Source organism: Macaca mulatta, chromosome 5 (genome assembly GCF_049350105.2).
Source record: "Macaca mulatta isolate MMU2019108-1 chromosome 5, T2T-MMU8v2.0, whole genome shotgun sequence".
Taxonomy (NCBI): Eukaryota; Metazoa; Chordata; class Mammalia; order Primates; family Cercopithecidae; genus Macaca; species Macaca mulatta.
Window position 1 is genome coordinate 119,581,881 of NC_133410.1, and position 26,738 is coordinate 119,608,618.

General features: G+C 42.6%; 1 long non-coding RNA gene, 1 other non-coding gene and 1 pseudogene across 2 annotated transcripts in view; 2 read left to right on the forward strand and 1 right to left on the reverse strand.

Annotated features, from left to right (window-relative positions):
* The first annotated feature begins 2,543 nt into the window (after nucleotides 1-2,543).
* Nucleotides 2,544-2,650, forward strand: LOC114678493 (U6 spliceosomal RNA). Its single transcript, XR_003729939.2, has one exon. It is a non-coding gene; the product is annotated as a U6 spliceosomal RNA (small nuclear RNA).
* A 3,000-nt stretch (nucleotides 2,651-5,650) lies between these two features.
* Nucleotides 5,651-10,173, reverse strand: LOC144340955 (uncharacterized; annotated as a pseudogene).
* Nucleotides 10,174-14,592: 4,419 nt separating this feature from the next.
* LOC144340991 (uncharacterized) overlaps nucleotides 14,593-26,738 on the forward strand; it is a 57,649-nt gene continuing 45,503 nt past the window's right edge. The window contains exon 1 of the long non-coding RNA XR_013417530.1: nucleotides 14,593-14,971. This is a non-coding gene — a long non-coding RNA (uncharacterized LOC144340991). The remainder of the gene's footprint in view (nucleotides 14,972-26,738) is intronic.

The following is a 26,738-nucleotide window of genomic DNA, read 5'->3' on the forward strand; positions in this document are numbered from 1 at the left end:
TGTGTTGGCAGTTGTAATCAGAATTGTTTTAGGGTTGAATGTACAGGAAAGCTTTAGAATGCAGGACTGTGGTAAGTACTTTACTCACTACTCATCCTCTCACTGTGTTCACGAGATGAATTCAGGGTGCCTTAGAACAAGGAGCATTTCTAGATATAAACTACATATTATCAAGAGATCTACACAAGCCAGCAAACATCTGCAGCTCTTCAGCATGGAGGGTGGCAGCTACAAGAGCAATAGCGTACTCACAAGCATCTCTCCCAGGGAATTATTTTCTGGTCTTGAGCACTTTCCCCCTCTAAGGCCTACTAAGGGGTCAAGAGGGCAAGAATCATGTACCTGTTAGCAGGTTTTTGTTGTTGTTGTTGTTGTTGTTTGTTTGTTTGTTTAAATACAAGGTACAGGTCTTTTCTCAGAGGAAAAGATAACTGAACAAAGCCCTCACCAAGGTCTTCGTATACTCTGCTAGCCCAGTTCTTTAAGCCCATCACTGTCTTGCCTAGATTGTAGCTTCTTTAGAACACAAACATGTTCTACAGCTTTTACTATGCCTTATGCACCTACATTAGTTACTAGCTGCCCAATAAAACTGAGATGCAAAAAACGTGAATACGGTCAAGGCTGATGACTGACAGCCATTTGTGCAGCTCAAGAAGGGATGACTGCAGAGTGTATTGTTGAAAAGTAAGCATTTGTTTTCAGCTAATATTTTAATATAATGGCCTGAAAAGTTATATAATTGGTTGCTATCTATGAGAATGCAGAAAAAGTATGCATAATCTATTTTGAGGCTGGGAGAACAGTCTCTTTTTTTTTGAGGTGGAGTTTCGCTCTTGTTGTCCAGGATGGAGTGCAATGGCGCGATCTTGGCTCACGGCAAACTCCACCTCCCAGGTTTAAGCAATTCTCCTGCCTCAGCCTCCCAAGTAGCTGGAATTACAGCACTCGCCACCACGCCCAGCTAATTTTTTGTATTTTTAGTAGAGATGGGGTTTCACCATGTTGGTCAGGTTGGCCTTCAACTCCTGACCTTAGGTGATCCACGTGGCTTGGTCTCCCAAAGTGCTGGGATTACAGGCATGAGCAACTGCGCCCGGCCGAGAACATTTTTGATAAGCCCCACACACAGAAATAGTTTTGCAAACTTGAAGAGTAAGTCAACACAATTGAGATTTGTTAAGCATATATTGGGCCCATTAAGGAAGAAGTAGCCATTTCTTTTTTTTTTTTTTTTTTTTTTTTTTTTTTTTTTTTTTTGAGACGGAGTCTCGCTGTGTCTCCCAGGCTGGAGTGCAGTGGCGTGATCTCGGCTCACTGCAAGCTCTGCCTCCCGGGTTCACGCCATTCTCCCGCCTCAGCCTCCCAAGTAGCTGAGACTACAGGCGCCCGCCACCACGCCCGGCTAGTTTTTTGTATTTTTAGTAGAGACGGGGTTTCACCATGTTAGCCAGGATAGTCTTGATCTCCTGACCTCGTGATCCACCCGCCTCGGCCTCCCAAAGTGCTGGGATTACAGGCTTGAGCCACCGCGCCCGGCCAGAAGTAGCCATTTCTAAATAGGCAGGTAGGAAAGCTGTACTCTGATGAGGAGAAAATCTTTTTCATTTCATATTGCCTTTGGAATCGGTATTTATATTACATTTATAACATAGTCAACTTGGACTATTTACATTTCAAGTGCTCAGTGGCTATTCGTGTCAAGTAGCTGCCATTTTAGACAATATAGGTGAAAAGGCACCTTAATATTGTTTGTTGAGGGAAGGTTGTGAAAACACTTATCAAGTTGGCTGGGCATGGCTGTGTGTGCCTATTGTCCCAGATGCACAGGAGGCTGAGGTGGGAGGATTGCTTGAGCATAAGGGTTTGAGGCTGCAGTGAGCTGTGACCACCCCACTGCATTTCAGCCTGGGAAACAGAGTGACACCCTGTCTTAAAAAAAGAAAATACTTAACCCACTTCTGTGCCTACTGCTTAAAACTTTTCTCATGGGGATTAATACCTTGCAATTCCAGTTTTGTACACGTATCAGTGGCCTGCAGTTTCCCCCAGGCACCTCTTTACGTGACACCAGGGAAGCTCCAAAGCAGGCAAGTCAAGGTGCTGTCAGATTACACTTGCTTAAAGTCTGGCTATCACAGCAAAAACTAGAGTAAAACTGGGCAGAGGAGAAATGAGATAGGTTACAACATATAACTAGAAAGTCAGGAAGTTAAAATTAAAACAATGAAGAGATACCATTTTTTATCCTATCAAGTTGACCAAGATTAAAAAGCGATAACCCATTTAGGAGAAATTGAACAGGAGCCCTGGGAATGAATGCAAAGGAGTCCAGTATCACTGGGTAGATAGGATCGACAGGGTGAGGCTATTGATTAGATGTGGGAAGTAAGGGAAAGGCAGGCATTCCACCTGCCTCCAGCCTGAGTCACTGAAAGGATTCTTTTGCCATAAGTTTAGTTAGGCAGAGAATACAGGAAAGAGAGCTGGTTTTTCAGAAGCAAGAACGGATTGGTAATGTTGAGTTAAAAATTTATATTTGGGTGCTCACTTCAGCAGTGCATGTACTGAAGTTGGAACGATACAGAGAAAATTGGCATGGCCCCTGCACAAGAATGACACACAAATGTGTGAAGAAAAATAAAGCTGTATTTGGAACTTGTTAGTGAGATACAGGTTGTGAGTCACTGCAAATAAACAGCAGCTGAAACCTTCTCCAGAAGAGCAGTGAGGTTTTAAAAGGACTTAGGGGAACTTCATCAAATGCCAATTTTAGAGGGTCCTCTGAAGATTGGGGGCTAGTTGTAGGAGGAAAATGAGGACATCAGAGTGTCATAGATTGGGGAGATACTTTCAAAGGAGTGAGTTTAACTCAGCTGAATGCTGCAGAAAGGTGGAGTGGTAAGAATGCCACAAAGAGGTCATTCAACTTATTTAATAGAAAATTATTTGAGACTTTTGAGGGAGAAATGTCTATAAAGTAAAATGAGCAAAAAAGACGTACCACAGGGTTGGAATAAATAATACCAGCTCATATTGAAGGAATCACAAAGTGACCTTTGTGTTAATGAAGAGAAAGAAAAATGACAGTCTGTGGTAGGAGGTAAAACTGATGAGATGGACTTTGAAATCTGGAATTGTGAATATGTTTTTCTTAGAAATTTAATAAGAATTAAAACTAATTCTTCTTATTTTTTTTTTTTTTTTTTTTTTTTTTTTTTGCAGTTGCAAGATTTAATAGAGTGGAAACAGAGCTCTCATACAAAGGGAGGGGACCCAAAGAGGGTAGCCATTGCCGGCTCGAATGCCTGGGTTTATATCCTGATCAGTGTCCCTCCTGCTGTGCTCTCAGGCAATAGATGATTGGCTATTTCTTTACCTCCTGTTTTTGCCTCATTTGCATTTTAGTGAGCTCTCTTTACTATCTGATTGGTTGGGTGTGAGCTAAGTTGCAAGCCCCATGTTTAAAGGTGGAAGCGGTCACCTTCTCAGGTAGGCTTAGGGATTCTTAGCCAGCCTAGGAAATCCAGCTGGTCCTGTCTCTCAGTCCCCCCTCTCAACAGGAAAACCCAAGTGCTCTTAGGGAGGTTGGCCGATGACCGCTCTAACTGCTTCCTGCTGAACTGGGGTGTAGTAGGGGTTGTGCAGTTGAGATTTCTTTGGGAGGGGTACCTTTGATGTCATTAACATCGAAGCATGGACTAGTAGGCCGGTCCAGGGTCCATGGTAGATTTTAGTCATGGACTGCCTCTGGGGATTCATTTGAAGAACATTTGTAGCTTTACAGCTTCAATTCTGGAAGAGACAAACTTAACAAGGAGGTTAAAGATACAGGGTCCAAAGAGGAGTAACAATATTATAGTTGCTAGAGGTCCTAAGAAGGGGAGGATTCAGGGCATCTATTGGCTGAGGAGGCCCCAGGGTCCAGTGTTTTGAAGCTCCTCTGCTCTACATTGTATTCGATCTTGAATTTCTTTAAATTTCTTGGTGATGATTCTGGATTGATTGATGTAATAATAGCATTCTTCCCCTAAAAATAAACAGGTTCCCCGTCTTTCGGTGGTTACCAAGTCTAAAGCTCTTTGATTTTGAAGGACTACTGCTGCTAGGGGGTTAAGTTGAAATTGCAAGGTGACTAGGGAGTCGGCGACCCATTCCATGTCACCATTTAGTTCTTGAGATAGTTTGTAGAACTGAGTAGAGGTTGTGATACTGCCAATGCCACTACCTAGTCCACCTAGCACTCCTGCTCTGATAACAAAAGGAGGAATGGGTACTCTTTTGTTGCGGGTCTTAGGTACAACATGATTGTATAAATCTTGTTCAGTGTAGATGGTCATGGGGACACTAAGAATGAGAGGAAGCACATAGATTCTGAAGAGCCATTCAAACAACGATAGTCTGAGGTACCACGGACAAAAAATATTCCTGAGGGCAGGCAGACTATTCGTGTGGGAGGAGTTACCCACCTGATTGCATTGGGAGTTGGTTGTGTCTATAGTATTGCTAAATTTTACACGGGTGAAGTTTGAGGTATGAGTTATTTCCAGATTGGAGACAAGAAGTCCTACTAAAATGGAAGTGGTGTTTATTTCTCTGCTGAGGTTGTTCCGTTGTGAGGTACAGGGATTGAAATGTATGGCCTGAAGTGCAGGGGGAGGCACATCCAACAGTTAGTAGGGTTTTGGGCCGAGACTTCATGGAGCCCAGTGAGGGTTACTAGGCAAGTATGGGTGCGGAGGGTTTTATGTAGTTTTGAGACATCTAGTCCTTTGTAGGGGCTAGGGGTGCTATGTACCCGGGTCAGTTGGGAGATTACTTCCTTTATGTGTTTTTCTCTTGCCTGATCTTGTACTCCACCCCCATCAGACATACCAGTATGGGTGAAGTAAGTCCAACAGAGAGTGGCTCCAAGTCCTCCAGGACAACTAGGATTAATCATTTTCCCTGTCCAATAATGAGTATTTGCATGCATGCAAAGAGTGGCAGAGTTATAGCAGTTGCGGGGCATATGGGTGTGGGCAGTGAAGGTGGGTTTTCCCTTAGATAAGCTGCTGTATAATGGGGCATCAATATTTATGGGAAGCTGCATTCTCCACAGAAACTCTTGGTGAGGGGAGCTACTGGTCGTACAACGGCATGGAGGGGGTGCAGTGAGAGTGAAAGAGGGTGAGAGAACAGTGAGGAGAAAAATATGATAAGGGAGGATCATGGGGATTTATGATTTTAGTTACTTTCCTCCCGGTTGTCGCTTGAAGAGCAGGCGCAGATCCTCTAGAAGTTCACAGGAATAGCTAGCGTTGTCTCCTGGATTTTCGGGTTCCTTTGGCAGTATCCAGGGTTTAACTCGAGTGTGATGTATCCAAGACTCCACTCCAGCCACTTTAACCGCAGTTGGGGTAGATAAAATGACTGGGTAGGGTCCTTCCCAGGATGTGTCTAGGGATGTGGAATTAGAGGGAAGGGACTTGACTAATACTATGTCACCAGGGTGGAATAGTTCCTTTCCCTCTTCTCGGGCACAGGCTCCTTGTAATGTTTTAGGAACTTGTTGATATTTGGCTAAGGAGGTGATGTCTGCAACTAAGTTGGCCATCTCTTGGTCAAACATAAGGCTAGGAAGGGCAGTCCATATAGCATTTCCTATGGGTTAAGTCCTGCTTTTTGGGGAGAGTTTCTGATTCTTAGTAAGGTTATAGGCAACAGAGCAGGCCATGTGAGGTGGGTTTCCTGGGTTAGCTTTTTTAGATGTCGTTTGAGTGTTTCGTTCATTTTCTCGACCTTCCGTGAGGACTGTGGCCTCCAGGCACAGTGTAAGTGATATTGTATACCTAACACCTGGGATACTCCCTGAGTTACTGTAGCCTTGAAAGCAGGGCCATTGTCACTCTGTAAACCTCAGGGAAGTCTGAATCTGGGAATTATTTCATGAACTAATGCCTTTATTACCTCTTGGGACTTTTCTGTCCTACAGGGGAAGGTCGCTGCCCAGCCAGTGAAAGTATTTACCCAGACTAGTAGATACTGAAATCCCTGAGATTTGGGCATGTGGGTAAAATCTAGTTGCCAGTCTTCTCCTGCGTAATGGCCTGTTCTTTGTTCTCCTGAAGGAACTTGGTGATAAGGCAGGGGAATATGTCTTTGGCACACTTCACAGGCCCTGACTATCTGCTTGATAGTTTTGAAAAGGCCTGATCCAGTAAATAATAATTTGGCCATCTGGTGGGTGCTATCAATGCCTAAGTGAAAGGTTTGGTGAAGGGTTTTAAGTAATTTCCATTGGTTAGCTGCAGGCAAAAGTATTTTTCCTTCTTCGGTGGCTAGCCATCCTGAGGGGAGGAAACTATGTCCTCGTGAGGTTCCCCATTCTATTTCTTTTTCTGAGTACTGGGGCTTGGTTTCCCGGAGGGGATTATCCCATACTACAGGTCCTTCTATAAGCATTTCTAATGGAGAGTCCCGCCTTGTGGCTCTTTTGGCTTCAATATCCACTTGGCGGTTCCCTTTCATTTCCCTTTCCTTTCTGATGACCCCAGCAATGTAAGACTGCCACCTCTTTAGGTTTCTGTACAGCCAATAATAATCTCCTAATGGCTTCTTGAGGTTTGATAGGTGTTCCCTCGGAAGTTAGGAATTCCTTTTCTCTCCATATTGCTGCGTGCACATGGAGGACAAGGTAAGCATACTTGGAGTCTGTTTATATATTTACCCTTTTTCCTTCTCCTAATTCTAGTGCCCGAGTGAAGGCTGTTAGTTCTGCCAGCTGAGCACTAGTAGTTCCTGGAGTGCGGGGATTACTTTCAAGTATTCCATTGTCACTGAACACAGCACACCCTGCTTTTTGAAGTCCTTTTTCTACAAAGGAGCTTCCATCAGTGTACAAGTTGAGTTCGGGATCAGTCAAGGGAACCTCTAAAAGGTCCCCTCGAGTGGCGTAGGTTTGAGCAATTACTTGTTGACAGTTATGTTCTATCTTTTCTTCATTGTCTGGAAGAAATGTGGCTGGGTTAAGAGCTGCACAAGTGCTCAGTCATAGCACTGGTCCTTCAAGTTATAGAGCCTGATATTTAAGTAAACGGTTGTCTGACCGCCGCAAGTTTCCTTTAGCAGTGAGTATGCTGTTCACATCATGAGATGTCCACACAGTAAGATCTCTTCCCTGTATTATTTTAACTGCTTCAGATGCTAAGACTGCTACTGCCACCACTACCTGTAAACAATGAAGCCAACCCTTTGCCACTGCATCAATTTTCCTACTCAGGTATGCCACAGGTTGCAAGCTCGTCCCTTGGACCTGTGTAAGGACTCCTAGAGCCATTCCTGTTTTTTCTGTGACATATAAAGAAAAGTCTTGCCCCATTGGCAAGCTTAACACTGGGGCTTGGGTTAGAGCCTTCTTTAGGGCCTGGAAAGCCGCTTCTGCTTCAGGTGTCCATCTTACTAAATGGGTATTGGCTTTCTGAGTTTCCTTAATTAGTGGATATAATGGTCTGGCTATTTCGCCGTGCCTGGGAATCCATATTCGGCAGAAACCTGTTATGCCAAGGAACCCTCTTAGTTGCTTTAGGGTATGGGGATAAGGATAAGCCAGTATAGGCTGGATACGTTCCTCACTGAGGGCCTGGTGCCTTTGGGTAATTTTAGCCCTAAGTATTTAACCTGCTGTGAGCAGAGCTGAGCCTTTGGTTTGGAAACCTTGTAGCCACAGGTAGCGAGGAAATTTAAGAGCACTTGGGTAGCTTGATGGCACAAGGTTTCCGAACGGGCGGCTAAAAGTAAATCATCCATGTGCCAATGGACAGGAGTGTCCAGGTATGAGAATTGGCTCAAGTCTTGGACTAATGCCTGGCTAAATAGATGGGGGCTATCCCTGAACCCCTGGGGTAAAACAGTCCAGGTGAGCTGAGACGTTGAGTTCAAAGGATCTTCAAAGGCAAGCAAGAATTGAGAGTCAGGATGTATAGGGATGCAGAAAAAGGCATCATTAAGGTGCAGGACTGTAAACCACTCTGCTTCCTCTGGTATTTGGGAAAGCAGAGTATAAGGGTTAGGTACAGCTGGGTATAGGGGGACAATGGCCTCATTGATAATCCTGAGATCCTGCAATAACTTCCACTGTCCATTGGGTTTCTGTAATCCTAAAACTGGAGTATTGCAGGGGCTATTGTGTGGTTTTACTAGGCCTTGGACTTTTAAGTCCTTTATCTTCTGGAGTCCTTGTTGGGCCTCGGTCTAAGGGGGTACTGCCTTTGGTAGGGAAAGGAGGCGGAATCCTTCAGTTTAACTTGAACGGGATGGGCATTCTTTGCTCATCCATATTGTCCTTCTGTTGCCCAGACTTCAGGATTAATTCCTTCCTCAAGTAGGGGACAACAAATGGGTGTTCCTTCTCCTGTGTCAGGGTGTATAATGGTCCCTGCTTTTCCTAGAATGTCTCTCCCTAACAAGCGAGTGGGACTTTCAGGCATAATTAGAAAAGCATGTGAAAGGAGTAAAGCTCCCCAGTCACAGCTTTGTGGCTGGGAGAAGTATCTAGTGACTGGCTGTCCTAGGAACCCTCGGATAGTGATGGATCTGGAAGACAGTTGTCTGGGACAGGAGAGTAGACTGAGAAGGCCGAGCCAGTGTCCAGGAGACAGTTAACCTCCTGGCCTTCAATGGTCAAGCATACCCGGGGCTCTGTGAGGGTGATGTCATGGGCTGGCACTTGCCCCGGGCACCCTCAGTCCTGCTGCGGGATCATCTGGTTACTGGCTTCTGACTCAGAGGACCTTCATCCCCTGGGGCAGTGGGCCTTCCAGTGATTCCCTTGACATAAGAGGCATGGATGAGGGGGCGGCTTACTTCTACTTGGACAATCTTTTTAAAAGTGTCCTTGTAGACTGCACTGGAAGCAAGCCCTATTAGGCATTCGATTTGCCCAGCTTTTCCCTTTTCCAGAGCCCCCAAAGTCCACTTGCCTGAGGGCCATGACTAAAGCGGTGGCCTTTTTTTTCTCCCCATTTGTCTCATTCTGCCTGTTCCTCCTGATCTCTATTATAAAAAACCAAGGTTGCCAAGTTCAATAGAGTTTCTAAGTCTTGTTTGGGGCCTAAGACAGACTTTTGAAGTTTTTTTCTAATGTCTGCAGCTGACTGAGTGATAAACTTACCCTTTAAGATTAGTTGGCCTTCAATAGAGTCAGGTGACAGGGAGGTATGCTTCCTCAATGTCTCAGTCTCTCCAGAAAGGCAGTAGGATTTTCTTCCCTTCCCTGTGTTATAGTGGACATCACTGAATAATTCATAGACTTCTTCCTAGTTTGCCTTAGTCCTTCTAGCATGCAAGTTAGCAAATGTCTGCGGCACCAATCTCCATGTTCTGATTCTGTGTCCCAGTGAGGGTCTACACTGGGAACTGCCTGCTATGGGGAATCATTCTCTTTCCTCTGTTGTCATCCTGTCATTGACCTGACTGACATACCAGAGATCGCCAAACTCTCGGGCTGCAGTTACAGCAGCACTTCTCTCATTTGGGGTTAGTGTCTGATTTAGCAGTAACATTATATCTCTCCATGTCAGATCAAAGGATTGTCCTAACCCTTGCAAAACATCAATGTAGCCATCAGGGTTATCTAAGCATTTACCTGGGTCTATTTTAATTTGCTTTAAGTCTGAGAGAGAAAAAGGTACATGCCCTCTGGCTGGGCTGAATTCTCCTCCTCCCACTGCTTGGAGGGGGCATAATTGGGGAATACTGGCACTCTCTGGTTCATTGTTTACCCCTTTGTCTATCTCCTTTTTGACCGTTTGGGTTGAAGGGGGTCCTTATTAGTTGGAGAAGGAGTCAGGGGGACACTGGGGTAGGGAGGTAGACTCTGAAGGCTTCCTGCAGGGCATAAATCACACTTTTTACATAATTGCGAGTTGTCTCTTAATGAAAAGAAAGTTTGTACATATGGCAATTCACTCCATTTGCCTTCTTTTCTACGGAAGAGGTCTAGCCGTAAGATGGTGTTATAATTTATACTTCCCTCAGGCGGTCAGTTTCTCCCTCTTGAAGAGGATTTCATGGCCAGGTGGTACTGCAGAAGAATATAAGTCATATCTTTCTTAGCGTCTGAGGGTCAAATTGGTCCCAGTTCTCCAGAATACATCTTAGGGGTGTTTTTGCCTTGGGGGGAATGTTTCCCATCGCTTTTGGAGGTCCTTTCATGGTCACCAAAATGTTACCAGGGGGTCCTTGCTCCCAGAGCTCCCAAGACAGTGGCAGGCCACTTCCAAGATGGTGGCAGGCCACTTCCAAGATGATGGCAGGCCACTTCCAAGATGATGGCAGGCCACTTCCAAGACGGTGGCAAGCCTCGTGTTCTCTGACCTGGGATTCTTGGCCTCATGGATTCCAAGGAATGGAATCTGGGGCCATGCAGTGAGTGTTATAGCTCTATTAGAAGCTGTGGGTCATGGAAGAGAACCGTGGAACCCAGTGACTAGTGTTCAGCTCGATTAGGATGAACCCGGGCACTTAGCCATGCAGGAACAATGACAGGCCTCTAGCCTGATCAGGAGCGGCAATGGGCGCCTTGCTGGATCAGGAGCACAGCAGACACCCTGCCAGATCTGGAGGGATGGAAGTCGGGGGGATGTCTGTGATGCGGCAAACAGCAGTGGTGGACAGCGAGCAAAAGCTTAGCTTGAGCCATAACAAACACGTAACAGAAGAGAGTGCAGTTGCAAGATTTAATAGAGTGGAAACAGAGCTCCCAAACAAAGGGAGGGGACCAAAAGAGGGTATTTTTATTTTAATTAAAAAATTCTTTTAAAATTAAAAAAATTTAACTTAAATTTAAAATTTAAAAATATTAAAATTAATTAATTTTAATAATTACAATTTCATATAATTAAAAATTTAGCCAGGTGCAGTAATCCTAGGACTTAGGAAGGCCGAGGTGAGAGGATCACTTGAGCCCAGGAGTTTGAGACCAGCCTGGGCAACATAGTGAGACTCCTATCTCTACAAAAAAATAAAAAATAAAAAAAAAATAACCAGATGTGGTGGTAGGCACCTGTAATCCCAGCTACTTGAGAGGCTGAGGTGTGGAAGTTGCTTGAACCCTGGAGGTAGAGGTTGCAGTGAGCAAAGACCACGCCATTGCACTCCAGCCTGGGTAACAAGAGTGAAACTATGTCTCAAAGAAAAACCCCCAACAACAACAACAAAAACACATGGGGCTACATCAAACTGAAAAGCAAAGAAAACGCAGCAAAGAAAACAACCAAATGAAAAGACAATCTACAGAATGAGAGAAAATATTTGCAAACCATTAATCTGGCTAACATCCAAAATATATAAGAAATTCATACAACTCAATAGCAACAAAAACAAAACAAAAACCCAAATAATCTGATTAAAAGATGGGCCAAGGACCTAAAAGACATTTTTCCAAGGAAAACATACTAATGGACAACTTATGAAAAGGCGCTCAACATCACTAATCATCAGGAAAATGCAAATCAAAACCACAATGAGATATTGCCTCGCACCTGTTTAGGATAGCTATTATCAAAAAGGTGAGAGACAACAAGTGTTGATGAGGGTGTGGAGAAAAGGAAACCTTTGTATACTGTTGATGGGAATGTAAATTGATATAGCCATTAGGCAAAAAACTATAGAGAGTTCTGAAAAAATTAAAAATAGAGGCAAGGCATGGTGGCTGATTCCTCAAATCTGAGCACTTTGAAAGGCTGAGGCATCAGGATCACTTAAGCCCAGGTGTTTGAGGCTGCAGCGACCTGTGATTGTGCCACTGTAGTCCAACCTGGGTGAAAGAGTGAGACCTCATCCCTAAAAAACAGACAAAAAGGAAATAAAATCAGTATCTCGAAGTGATATCTGCACCTGCTTGTTCATTTCATTGTTCATATCACAATCAATGTGGAAACAATCTAAGTGTTAATTGACAGCTAAATGGATAAAGAAAATCACACACACACACATACACTGTGAAATATTAGTCAGGCTTGAAAAAGAAGGAAATTTTGCCATTTTTGACAACATGGATGAACTTGGAGGACATTATGTTAAGCGAAACGAGCCAGACTCACACAAATATTGTATGATCTCATTTATATGTGGAATCTAAAAAGTCAATCTCATTGAAGAAGAGAGTAGAGCAGTGACTACCAGCTGCTGTGGGGTGGTGAAAATGGGAGATGTTGGTCAAAGGTTACAAACTTTCATTTATAACATGAATAAATTTTGGGGATCTACTGTATAGCATGATAACTATAGATAATAATAACCATATTGTTTACTTAAAATTTGCCAAGAGAGCAAGCCTTAAGTGTTCTTATCTCTCTCTCTCACACACACACACACACACACACACACACACACACACAGAGTACATATATATGGTGATGGATGTGTTAATTAATTTGATTTTGGTAATTATTACACAAAGTATATGTATATCAAATCAACTGTTGAACATGTTAAATAGATATAATTTTTATTTGTCAATAGTACTTCAATAAAGCTGAAAAAAAAAAGAAATATAACATGAGTCACAAACGTGAGCCACATGGTGATTCTAAGTGTTCTAATGGTCACATGAAAGAAGTAAAAAAAGTAAAATTAATTTTAATAATATATTTTATTTACTAGTATATTAAAATCATTACCATTTAAATATGTATTCAATATAAAATTATTAATGAGATAGTTTGCTTTTTTAAAAATTAAGTCTTGGAATAGGTACGTATTTTATACTTGTAACACATGTCAATTTGGACAGGCCACACACTTCAAGTGCTCAGCATGTACCGTATATGACAGTGTATCTTTAGGTCACTGTTGTCAATAGAAAAACAAAATATGTGAAAATCTTTATTATAAGAATTGAATTCATGATTTTCCTCAAATGAAGGCAAATAAATAAAATTTTATGAAATAAGTATACTATAAAATGATTTATATGGTGTATGTATCCTTATTTTATTATTCAACCACACATCAATAGAATACTCAGATATACACACATGTGTGAATATATTAGTTGTTTTTGATGTTTTTCAGGCACATGAAAAGCATAGCTTTACATTTTTTTACTTAGTCACTGTAAAGTTATATTTATCAAGGTGGGCGCCTAAAACATTTTATTTTATTTATTTATTTTTCAACTAACTCGTTTATTTTGTTTTATTGGAGGGTGTTGATCGGGTATTTTGTTTTGCTTTGCTTTGTTTTAGAGTCGGGGTTTCGCTCTGTCATCTTGGCTGGAGTGCAGTGGAACAAACATAGCTTACTGTAGCCTTGAACTTCTGAGCCCAAGGGATCCTCCTGCGTTAGCTTCTGGAGTAGGGGGGACTAGAGGCACATGCCACCCCACCTGGCTAACATTTTATTTAAGAGTTTACTAGGTCAGGTGCAGTGACTCATGCCTGTAATCCCAGCACTTGGGAGGCTGAGATGGGAGGATTCTTTGAGGCCAGGAGTTCGAGACCAGCCTGGTCAACATAGTGAGACCTCATCTCTAAGAAAAAAAAAGTTTGCTAACTTGATTTCCAACAATTAAATATTTGGGCATATAGTAGGCATTCATCTATAACCTTGCCACAGGACCTGCAAAAGCTGGACTTGGGCCTGGCTTGGAACTCTGCTTTCAAATGTTGGCATGACTCATTCCCTCACTCCTTTGAGAATGAGCTCAAATTTCTTTTTGTCAGTGAGAACCGAAACTGTATACACTCACATAGCTTACTGTGTATGTTTACAGGCCTTTGTTAGTCTAGATTTCATTAACATAGCTTTACTATTCTAGGAAACTCTTGCTGAAGAAGATAAAAGTTGTGAATAATATTATCATTCATTTCAGCAATGTCCTAAAAGGCCATCAACTCTTCATGAAAAGCATCAATTTGTTCCTCCAGTCTTGGGAGCCGTATCAAAACTACAGTTGAAACCCCAAGACTGCTTGAACCCAAGACTCTTTGAAAACCTTGTCTTTACATCTTCACTTTGCTGTGACCACAAATCTTAAACTATTAAGTCATAATCCTTACAGAGTCTTCATTAAGCACTGCTTTGGATAAGATCTGCCTTAAACTGACTCAGAGTCCCAATAAATAGCCCAACTTCGTTCTCCCTCTTCTGAGATGCTCTAAGATTCTGTGGAGGGAGTACTCCCTTACCAAGATCAGTATAAGCTCAGTGTCCTGCGCGTCCGTGTGAGGAGACCACCAAACAGGCTTTGTGTGAGCAACAAAACTTTTTAATCACCTTAAAGGAGGAGACCACCCCTCATATTGTCTTATGCCCAGTTTCTGCCTCCAAAGAAAGAAGAAGTAAAAACTAAAAGGCAGAAGTGAAATCCACAGGCAGACAGCCCGGCGCCGCACCCTGGGCCTGGTAGTTAAGCATTGACCTCTGACCTAATTGGTTCTGTTATCTATAGATTACAGACATTGTACAGAAATGCACTGTGAAAATTCCTATCTTGTTTTGTTCCGATCTAATTACCGGTGCATGCAGCCCCCAGTCACGTACCCCCTGCTTGCTCAATCAGTCACAACCCTATCACATGCACCCCCTTAGAGCTGTGAGCCCTTAAAAGGGACAGGAATTGCTCACTCGGGGAGCTCGACTCTTGAGACAGAAATCTTGCTGATCCTCCCGGCCGAATAAACCCCTTCCTTCTTTAACTCCGTGTCCGAGGAGTTTTGTCTGCTGCTCGTCCTGCTACATTTCTTGGTTCCCTGACCGGGAAGCGAGGTGAATGGTGGATGGTGGAGGCAACTCCTTAGGCGGCTTAAGCCTGCCCTGTGGAACATCCCTGCTGGGGACTCCGACCAGCCCAACCGTTCCCGGGTAGGCATTTCCCCAGGTGGGACGCTTCACCAGAGCAGTGCGTGGCAGGCCCCCGTGGAGGATCAGCATGGTGGCTGAACACCGGGAAGGAACAGGCACTTGGAGTCTGGACATCTAAAACTTGGTAAGACTAGTCTTTGAAACTTGCCCACTCTGTTTGAGTGGAAGCCTGGCCTGATCACCCATGGTGTGCCTTTACCGGCACTTTGGTTTTGGTTTTGATTTGGTTTGAACTGCTTGACAGGACCAGTCTTGGGAACTTGTCCACTCCATTTGAGTGGAAGCGTGGCCTGATCACCCAGAGTGTGCCTGTACTGGCACTTTGGTTTTTGTTTTTGACTTGACTTGGATTGCTTGATACTTTGGTTTTGGTTTTGACCTGGCTTGGATTTCTGGATACTCTGATTTTGGTTTTGATTTTTGTTTGGTGTAAACTACAAAAGTGTGCATGTGCCCTTTTTACCCGTTCTTTGTTTTGTGGTGTGCATGTGGTGTGAGCGTGGTGTTTTGTCTAGAGGAAACATGGCTGAGGCACAAAGTCAGCCCACCCTACTAGGAACTATGTTGAAAATTTTCAAAAAAAGGATTTAAGGGAGACTATGGAGTACTGTGACACCAGGAAAACTTAAAACTTTGTGTAAGATAGACTGGCCAGCATTAGAGGTAGGTTGGCCATTAGAATGAAGCCTGGACAGGTCCCTTGTTTCAAAGATATGGCACAAGGTAACCTGTAAGCCAGGGAACCCAGACCAGCTTGTTTTAGATCCCCCGACCCCAACACACGGCGGTTGAGAGAACAGTAGCATAAGCAGCTGGCAGAGGCAAGGAAAGACCAGCAGAGAGAGAGAAAGGAAAGAGACAGAGAGGAAAAGAGGCAAAGAGAGAGAGAGGAAGAGACGGAGAGAAAGAGAAAGACAAAGAGGGAGTCAAGCAGAGAGAGAAAGACAGAGGCAGAGAGAGGAAGAGACAGAGGCAAAAGGAAAGTCAGAGAGAGACAAAGTCAAAGAGAGGAAGAAAGAAAGAGAGATATACAAGTAGTTAAGAAAAAAAAAAAGGTTATAAAAAAAGTGTGTTAAAAAAAGAATTTATGCAAAAAATATTTTATAATTTAAAAGTAACTAGGTCTCCTGAATGTAAAACTATTGAAACAAAACAAAACAAAACAAAAAAAACCAGTTTATGCACAAGGTTTATAAGAAAAGCAAAATATACCTTTGGTAAAAGGATTATAAGGAGGCGTAAGAATGTACATTTTTACCTACATTGAAAAGTTAAAAATTGCTGTTTTGAAGGTTTAAGCAAGGTTTAAAACGTTAATTGTAAAGAACATTCTGTGTGTAAACATATTAGCTAAAGTTAAAGAAGTATCATCCAGTTTTTCTGTGAACTGGACATTAAAGTAAAAGCATAACAGGTTTTTCTTAAAGCACCAACCTGCTCTTTAGCAAAAATTATAAAAGATTAAAAAGAGTCTATAAAATCTTACCTTATGGTCAAGCATTGAAAATTAAATAAATATGTCCGCAAGGTTTTATTAAAATTAGGTTTAACATTAATAACACACTAATATGAAGATACAATTTAGCTTATCTGGTATAAAAATCATATAAGAAGCATTGTTAAATGTAAAATGGTATTTGACTTTCTTTGGTTTAAAAACTAGTAAAAATAGGTGCTAAAGGAAATTTCTCAATAAAAAGACACTAAGGACTATAAAGTCCACTGCCAAGGTCCCCACATTTAAAACAAAAGGTCAATTTCTTAAAAATTATGTACTTGGTTTATCTTCCACTTTCCTTTCTCACAAAAGAAAAAAACAAAAAAACAAAAAACAAACTAAAAGTCTTTTAGCACATGTACCACCCTTAGAATTTCCGGTAAACCAACACCAGCCTGAAGATCACATTCTCATCGAAAGGTGGAAAGAAGAAAAACTCAAGCCAGCCTGGGAAGGACCCTACCCTGTGCTGCTAACCACCAAGACTGCTGTTAGTACAGCAAAAAAAAAAAAAAAAAAAAAAAAAAAAGACAAAAAAAAAACCAAAAAAAAAAAAAACAGGCTGGACTCATCACACCCGAGTCAAGAGAGTGCCACCCCCTCCAGAGTCGTGGGCCATAGTCCCAGGGGAAAACCCTACCAAACTAAAGCTAAGAAAAATTTAACTCTTTTAATCTATTCTATTACTCTTTCTTCTTTCCTCATTCTATTGCTGACCATCTAGTTATTAATATAACCAAGTCAATTTCACCTCAAATTATTGCATTTAATGCTTACTTTGTTACACCCTGTGAGGACTTGCCAAGTCAAAGACAGCTTTCTACTTCAGAAAAGTACTTCTGTCCCTCCTGACTCTCCTCAGACTAGGCATTAGTAAACTAGTACCATTTAATCCGGGGAGATTTCGATAAAGACCCCAGTGCCAACAAGGAGTGTTGTCCCCCCATGTACGGCTTTCATGCCATAGTTGGTCCAACGTTCTGTGGACCACTAAAGAGCAAGGATGGACTGCCCCAACTGGTTTTTGTAATTTCCCTAAAACCATACGTTCATTTTACTAGAGGATCATAGAAGTTAAAGACTTAAAACAAACTTTAGCAATTAAGACAGGATACCAAGATGCAAATGCCTGGTTAAAATGGATCAAATATTCCATCTGCACATTAAGCAAAAGCAATTGTTATGCTTGTGCACATGGCAGGCCAGAGGCCCAGATTGTCCCCCTTCCACTACGGTGGTCCCCCAGTCGACCAGGCATAGGCTGCATGATAGCTCTTTTCCAGGATTCTACAGCCTGGAGTAATAAGTCATGCCAAGCTCTCTCTGCTACATCCCAAAGTCCCTGTGGGTTAGCCCCCGAGGGCCATCCAGCTTCTGTCTCCCAACACTAAGTTCACTTCGTGTCTCTCACAACAGAGAGGAAACTTAGCATTCCTTGGAGACTTGAAAGGATGCAGTGAGCTTAAGAATTTTCAAGAGTTTATCAATCAGTCAGCCCTTGTTCATCCCTGAGCAGATGTGTGGTGGTATTGTGATGGACCTTTACTAGGCACTCTGCTGAATAACTGGAGTGGCACCTGTACTTTAGTCCAATTGGCTATCCCTTTCACCCTGGCATTTCATCAACCAGAAGGAAAAATAATAATAATAAGACATCATAAAGCGAGAGAAGCCCCTTATGGGTCTTTCGACTCTCATGTCTATTTAGACGCAATTGGAGTCCCACGAGGAATATCAGATCAATTTAAAGCTTGAAATCAAATAGCTGCAGGATTTGAGTCAATATTTTGGTAGGTGACAGTTAATAAAAATGTAGATTAGATAAACTACATCTATTACAACCAACAGCAATGAACTTTTCATGAGTTAAAAGAAAAACTCATGTCGGCCCCAGCCCTGAGGTTACCTGACCCGACAAAACTCTTTACACTCTATGTGTCAGAAAGAGAAAAAATGGCAATTGGAGTTTTAACCCAGACTGGCGTCTGGCCAAGGCCAGTGGCCTATCTCTCAAAACAGCTAGACAGAGTTTCCAAAGGCTGGCCCCCAGGTCTAACGGCCCTGGCAGCAATGGCCCTATTAGCACAACAAGCAGATAAACTAACCCTTAGGCAAAACCTGAATATAAAGGCCCCTCATGCTGTGGTAACTTTAATAAATACCAAAGGACATCACTGGTTAAAAAATGCTAGATTAACCAAGTACCAAAGCTTGCTATGTGAAACTCCCCACATAACCGTTGAAGTTTGCAACACCCTAAATCCCACCACCTTGCTCCCAGTATCAGAGAGCCCAGTTGAATATAACTGTGTAGAGGTGTTGGACTCAGTTTATTCTAGCAGGCCAACCTCCGAGACCATCCTTAAACATTAGTAGACTGTAAGCAGTACATGGACGGGAGCAGCTTCGCCAACTCCTGCAAAGTGACTCTGAAAAAGACAACAAGCCCTGCTCCAGTCACACCCGGAAGCTGACTGGTCCACGCACGGCTGAAGCGTGAGGAAACTCATCACAGGACTCATTTTCCTTAAAATTTGGACTTGTATAGTAAGGACCTCAACTGACCTTCCTCAGACTGAGGGCTGTTCCCAGTGTATACAGCAAGTCACTGAGGTAGGACAAAAGGTTCCTATGGTCCTATTATTTTACGGTTATTATAAGTGTACTGGAACTCTTAAAAGAACTTGTTTGTATAATATTATTCTATACAAGGTATGTAGCCCAGGAAAAGACCAACCTGATGTGTGTTATGACCCATCTGAGCCTCCCATGACCACAGTTCTTAAAATAAGATTAAGAACTAAGGACTGGTGGGAGCTCATAAATGATATGAGTAAAGTGTTAGCCAAAAAATAAAAAATAAAAAAAAGGGTGCCCAAACAAGTCACCTTAAAATTTGACGTCTGTGCTGTCATTAATAGTAATAAGTTAGGAATAAGGTGTGGTTCTCTTAATTAGAAAAGAGGCTATATGGCAGAAAATAAATACATCGGTCATAAATTAGGACTGTGTGGAAATAAATGTAAATACTGGTCTTGTGTCATTTAGGCCACTTGGATAAAAGAAAAAAAAATGATGAAAAGGATCCAGTCCACCTTTAGAAAGGAAAAAATGGCCCTTTCTGTACTAAGGGACAATGTAACCCCTTAGAGCTAGTAATAACCAATCCCCTTGATCCTCGCTGGAAACAAAAGGGGAACGTGTAACCCTAAAAATTGATGGAGCTAGACTGGATCTTCAAGTAAATATCGTGGTTTGAAAAAAAGTTTATAAACGCTGTCCTGAGCCAGTATTTCAAACATTCTATGATAAACTAAATGTGCCAGTACCAGAAATTCTAGGAAAAACAAGAAATATGTTTTTGCAATTAGCTGAGCATGTAGCACAGGCTCTCAATGTCACTTCATGTTATATGTATGTGGAGGAACTGTAATAAGAGATCAATGGCCATCGGAAGCCCGAGAATTAGTCCTACAAACCCAGTTCCTCATGAATTCCCAGCTCAAAAGAATCACCCTGATAATTTCTGGGTCCTAAAAGCCTCAATTATTGGACAATATTGCGTAGCTAAAAAAGGAAAAGAATTCACTCACCCCATAGGATGACTTAGTTGTCTGAGACAGAAATTGTATAATGGTACCACAGAAACAGTAACTTGGTGGAGTTCAAATCACACAGAGAAATCCATTTAGCAAATTCCCAAAGTTGCAAACTGTGTGAACCCACCCGGAGTCCCACCGGCGCTGGACAGTCCCCACTGGATTATACTGGATATGTGGGCATAGAGCTTGTGCCAAATTACCTGACCAGTGGGCAGGTAGTTGTGTTATTGGCACTATTAAACCACCTTTCTTCCTACTGCCCATAAAAACAGGCGAACTCCTGGGCTTTCCTGTCTATGCTTCCCGCAAAAAGAGAAGCATAGCTATAAGAAATTGAAAAAATGATAAATGGCCCCCTGAGAGAATCATACAATATTATAGGCCTGCTACTTGGGCACAAGATGGCTCATGGGGATACCAGACCCCCATTTACATGATCAACTGAATCATACGGTTACAAGCTGTCTTAGAAATAATCACTAATAAAACTGGCAGAGCCTTGACTATTCTTGCCAGGCAAGAAACTCTGATGAGAAATGCTATCTATCAAAATAGATTAGTTCTCGACTACTTGCTAGCAGCTGAAGGAGAGATCTGCAGGAAATTTAACCTTGCTAATTGCTGCCTACACATAGATAATCAAGGGCAAGTCATTGAAGACATAGTTAGAGATATGACAAAACTGGCACATGTGCCCATGCAAGTGTGGCATGGATTTGATCCTGGGGCCATGTTTGGAAAATGGTTCCCAGTGCTAGGAGGATTTAAAACTCTTATAATAGAAGTTATAATAATAATAGGAACCTGCCTACTGCTCCCTTGTTTGCTACTTGTACTTCTTCAAATGATAAAAAGCTTCATTGCTACCTTAGTTCACCAAAATGCCTCAGCACAAATGTACTATATAAATCACTATCTATCTGTCTTGCAAGAAGACATGGATAGTAAAAATAAAAGTGAGAACTCCCACTAATAAAATGAATGAGAGTCTTAAAAGGGGAGAATAAGGGAGGAGACCACCCCTCATATTGTCTTATGCCCAATTTCTGCCTCCAAAGAAAGAAGTAAAAAATAAAAGGCAGAAATGAAATCCACAGGCAGACAGCCCAGTGCCGCACCCTGGGCCTGGTAGTTAAGCATCGACCTCTGACCTAATTGGTTCTGTTATCTATAGATTACAGACATTATATAGAAATGCACTGTGAAAATTCCTATCTTGTTTTGTTCCGATCTAATTACCGGTGCATGCAGCCCCCAGTCACGTACCCCCTGCTTGCTCAATCAGTCACGACCCTATCACATGTGCCCCCTTAGAGTTGTGAGACCTTAAAAGGGACAGGAATTGCTCACCTGGGGAGCTCGGCTCTTGAGACAGAAATCTTGCTGATGCTCCCGGCCGAATAAACCCCTTCCTTCTTTAACTCGATGTCTGAGGAGTTTTGTCTGCTGCTAGTCCTGCTACAACCTGGGGGCAGGCGGGCTGAGTCCGAAAGGAGAGTCAGTGAAGGGAGATAAGGGTGGGGCCGTTTTATAGGATTTGAGTAGGTAAAGGAAAATTACAGGTTGTTCTCTGGCGGGCAGGAGTAGGGGTCACAAGGTGCTCAGTAGGGGAGCTTTTTGAGCCAGGATGAGCCAGGAAAAGGACTTTCACAAGGTTATGTCATCACTTAAAGCAAGGACCGGCCATTTTCACTTCTTTTGTGGTGAATGTCATCAGTTAAGGCGGGACAGGGCATTTTCACTTCTTTTGTGATTCTTCGGTTACTTTAGGCCATCTGGCTATATACGTGCAAGTCACAGGGGATGCGATGGCTTCGCTTGGGCTCAGAGACCTGACACTCAGCTTTGTCTTTTGATAGGTTGTCTTAGTGATGTTTTGGGAAGTCAGCATTCAGGATTGGTAAGTCTTTCTCTGAACATTCTTTTTTTTTTTTTTTTGAGAGGGAAGTCTTGCTCTCTCACCTAGGCTGGAGTGCAGTGGTGCGATTTTGACTCACTGCAACCTCCCAGGTTCAAGAGTTCAAGCAATTCTCCTGCCTCAGTCTCCCAAGTAGCTGGGATTACAGGTGCCTGCTACCACGCCCAGCTAATTTTTGCATTTCGAGTAGAGATGGAGTTTCACCATGTTGGCCAGGCTGGTCTGGAACTCCTGACCTCAGGTAATCTACCCACCTTGGCCTCTCAAAGTGCTAGGATTACAGGCACGAGCCACCATGCCAGGCCTGGTCTTGAACTCCTGACCTCAAGTGATCCACCTGCCTTGGCCTCCCAAAGTGCTAGGATTACAGGCGTGAGCCACTGCGCCCAGCCTAGTCAAATTGTTTTATATAAGAGGATGTTAATCAAATTTTCTGATCAGGTGATTGTTCAAAAGCTAAAGCATTATATCAGAGCTTATATCAGTAAGAGTAGCCGGGGATATAGAGGATATTCTAAGTATAAATCTTTCTGATGATCTGGCTTGATCCTAGAGAAGTGAAATTAATAACACATCAGTGTATAAAGAGAATATTCTTTCCATACGAATATCATTTCTCATAAAGGAGTTTTTGCAGAAAGTTAACAACTTCTGGAACTAAAGAAACATCACTCTGTTACCCAGGCTGGAGTATAGTGGTGAGATCATAGCTCACTACAGCCTTGACCTCTCAGTCTTAAGCAATCCTCCTGTTTCAGCCTCCTGAGTAGCTGGTACTACAGATGTGCACCACCACACCCAACTAATTTTTAAATTTTTAATTTTTTTGTAGAGATGGGGTCCAACTATGTTGCCCAGGCTGGTCTCAAACTCCTGGGTTCAAGCAATTGTCCACAGGCTGCAGCTTTAATTCATACAGAATTGTCCTCAAAGAATGTCATAGTCTGGGCTACATTTTGGGCTTATTTTCCTTTCTTCTTTATGGGGGATGTTCAATCTGTGATTTTCTGAGTTCCTCAGATGAAAGGCTTCTGCAAGTCTGTCAAGGTTTTTTAAAGTCTTGAATTTAAGATGAAGAATTGTTGAAATTGGTCTGGGACATCTGCTTTGATGAAGAGTCTTGACAGCCAATCAAAAGATAGCAGGTTTTCAGCTTCTCTTTTTAGAACCAAGACTATCTTGAACTTACTCTCTTTGAGCAGGATTTTTCTGTTCATCATTTAACACGGAAAGACAAAAGGGATGGAACAGGGTGAATTGAAGCTCACAAGGACATGCTTGAAGACTTATGGGTGTACAAGCAAACCAGAGGGTAGGAGAAAAAAGAATTATAGGTGAATGCTTCCTTTAACATTTTACTAAGTGGGGTTCGGAACGCAAGAGAGAGGTGAGGAAAAGACCTGAATCAATAGAATGGATGTAGAGTATGTGTTACTCAGGATCCAATAAGGAAAGGAGAAACCATAACAATTATTTTAACAAGGAAGTTTAACATAGGGAATTGAGCCAGGTGTGGTGGCTATGCCTGTAGTCCTAGCACTTTGGAATGATGAGGCGGGCAGATCACTTGAGGTCAGGAGTTTGAAACTAGCCTGGCCAACATGGTGAAGCCCCATCTCTACTAAAAATACAAAAAAAAAAAAAAAAAAAAAAGCCTGGCGTGATGGCGGACGCCTGTAATCCCAGCTACTTGGGAGGCTGAGTCAGGAGAATTGCTTGAACCCAGAAGGTGGAGGTTGCAGTGAGCCAAGATCATGCCACTGCACTTCAGCCTGGGTGACAGAGTGAAACTACGTCTCAAAATAAAAAGGTTGGGGGTGGGGGCAGAATTGGTTAAAAGGGTATTGGAGGGAATTCAGATAACACAGAGAGTAACTGCAGGAAGCAGCTTACATCCCATAGTAGTGGTAGAACCAAGAGGAAATATTGGGGTTCTCAAAAGCTTATGGGCTTGGAGGACAGGCACTGTTAGAACCTCTTGGCTTGTGCTGGTATCTCTTGGCTTGTGAGGGGTATCATTATAAAGCTAGTTCTAATGGGTGGAAAAAAGCTTGAATCTGGAATCATTTGCTTCTGCAATCAACTGTGCTTCTAGGGTGAGGATGCATTTCTGTGGTGACCAGAGAATAATAGAAAGCAAATAGAAAATTGCGAATTCCTTCTTCCTCTTCCTGCTTTCTTGTCTCCCTCTAGTTTCTTCTACCAGCAGAACCTAACAGGAAAACAGATGGTAAAGGAGAAACACGTTTGCAGAATCCTAGTCCCAGCATCACAGAGCTAGAAGAGAAGGTTTGAAGCTGACAGACAATAGCTTAGTAACTAACACAGAGATGCCAGATGTGGATAAAAAAAGGAGAAGAAAAATCTGAAGACTGAATTATGAGAGAAAAACTGGGAGCTAGAGAGGAGATACATTTAAAGATGTGTTTAAGAAAACTAAATTAACTGATAATGCATTTTGGAGTAGGTTTGTGTTTTACTGGGTTACAATAAAGTTCTGTGATTTTATTTCACTCTGAGTATGGAGTAGAAGTTCAGCCCACCCAACAGGGTCAGGGTCAGTCTAGTCACAGTTGCCTTACTTGTGGATAAAATGAAGTAAGATAAGCCTTAGCTAAAATAAAGCAACCAAATAAAAAAACATAAAAACTATTAATACATTTAATAGATTCTCAAAGGGTCAGGGCTCTGTCTGCTTTTTTTTTTTTTTTTTTTTTTTAAGGAAAAGCAACCAAAAAAGTAGAAAATACTTCTATTGTTAAGACTAAGATGATAGTGAACAAGTGCACTCATACTAGAGAGTATTGATGGGAAATGTTTTTGTATGGAACCGAATAATTCAATAATAGCCACTATACCGACTGACCTCAAATAACATCTTTGGGTCTTTTTTTTTCTTCTTTGTAATACATGAATTGAACTACATGTGTTTTACCCTCTCTTTTAGCTTTTGACTGTTTATGTATATTAAAATGACTGCTTTCCCCACAAAGAGCTATTATCTCAGGTATTTATAGTCTAAACCCAGAGAACAGGAGATTCTTTTTTAGTTTTGATTTTATCATTCTTAAGAAAAGTTTTTGTCAACACTTTGGAAAATATAACCACAGTGCGCGCAACTGAGCAATAGCAAGCTTCTACTTCATTCCCAAATCCTTGGATAACAGGATGAATGGCAATGGTACCAAAAATTATGAAAGTGATGAGTCAAGACAAGAACACATGGCACCCAAGGAAAGACTCAGTTTTAATTTCATGATATGACAAGTTCCGTGCCAATTTTCTCTATTAAGGTAATATATTCAGTGTTTTGAGAATTCCAGGCACTTGAAAATCTTTTCAATAAGAACACTATAAAAAAAGAACACAGAGCCATTTGAAAAACTAGGTTTTGACTACAAAAATCTTAACTATGTGAGGTAATAAATATGCTGATTGGCTAGATCTACTCATTCCACAATGTATATGTACTTCAAAACATTATGTTGTGCATGATACATATAATTTTATCTGTCAATTAAAAAAATAAGGTATTTATTAAATAAATACATGGAGAGACATACAATGTTCGTAGATTGAAATATCCAGAATAACAAAGATGGCTTTTCCTGTCTGCCTGGGATGGCCCTGCAGGTCTACATAGCTGGTGCCCTGGTGATTGTGGCACAGCTGCTATGCAGCTGCCTAAGGACGGGTGGTGCCTTCCTAGAGCCGGGTCCCCACAAGTGAGTGGAAGTTCAGCAGGCAGGGTCTCATGGAGAAGCAATGGAGAATAAAGACCTGGAACTCCCAGACAGACCTGAAGTTACAGGCCCACCCCTACACCCACGGCAAGATGTGGAAGTGTTGCAGCTTGAACACCAACACCAAGTCATGAATCTTGCCATGGAATAAAATCTACTGCTGCATCTGCCTGACCCAGATCACTTATTATGAAACACCTCCAACCTGTCCTACCACCTGAAGGAGATGACCTCCAAGAGTTTCACAGTCACCCAGCAGATGTGGGAAGCCTTCACTCCCACCTCCTCCAAACCGAAGCCCAAGTAATCCTAGCAGCTGGCATAGGACCCGCTGGCCACAAAGGCTGGCCACAGTGATGAGAGCAAGCAGCAGTAGGAACTGATGTCCACTGTCCTTGCGCTCATCTGCAAGGGGCAAGGACATCCAGAGAGGATGAGCCCACTTCCAAGGTGCTGCTGAAGATGGCCGACCCCAGGTACCAGCTCCTGAGCAGAAAGTACATCTCCACCAAGGCCATCCCTGAGAAGCATGGAGGGTCAGTGAGGTGATCCTGAAGAAGCTGGCCAATGCCTTGTGGTGTGGCATCTCCAGGTACAAGTGGAGGAGTGAGAACCAGAATCAAGACTTGGTGATATTGGCTGTCCACTTCCTCAGTGTCAGCTCCCCTAACAGCCTGTATGTGGGTTCCAGGTGCCTGAAGACCTTTGAGATGCTCGAAAAGAACACAGCAGAAACCATCATGCTGGTGCTCTTCATCAAATGGGGCATCAGCACCAAGGAGTGCAGGGCCACCACCGACTATGGCAAGGACATCATGAAGGTGTGCTCCTTGCTCAACATTGCCGTTCAAATGCATTACCTGTGCAAACCTTCTATGCTGGCCTCCAGCAGGCTTTCCAGCTCCTTAATCTGGAGAGCCTGCTCTCTTGGTGCTGCCCACTGGTGGACTACTACCAGCAGCGCACCGTGGCCTTTGACATGCTCTCGCAGAGAAGCAGAAAGAGCAAAACATGGGTACCGCATGCTGGTGAGCAATCATCTCCTGGTAAGAAAGCACACTGGCCATGCTGCAGTCACTCAAGGAGCAGCAGTGTGTTATCCCTGGTGTATCTGAAGACAGCAACAACCA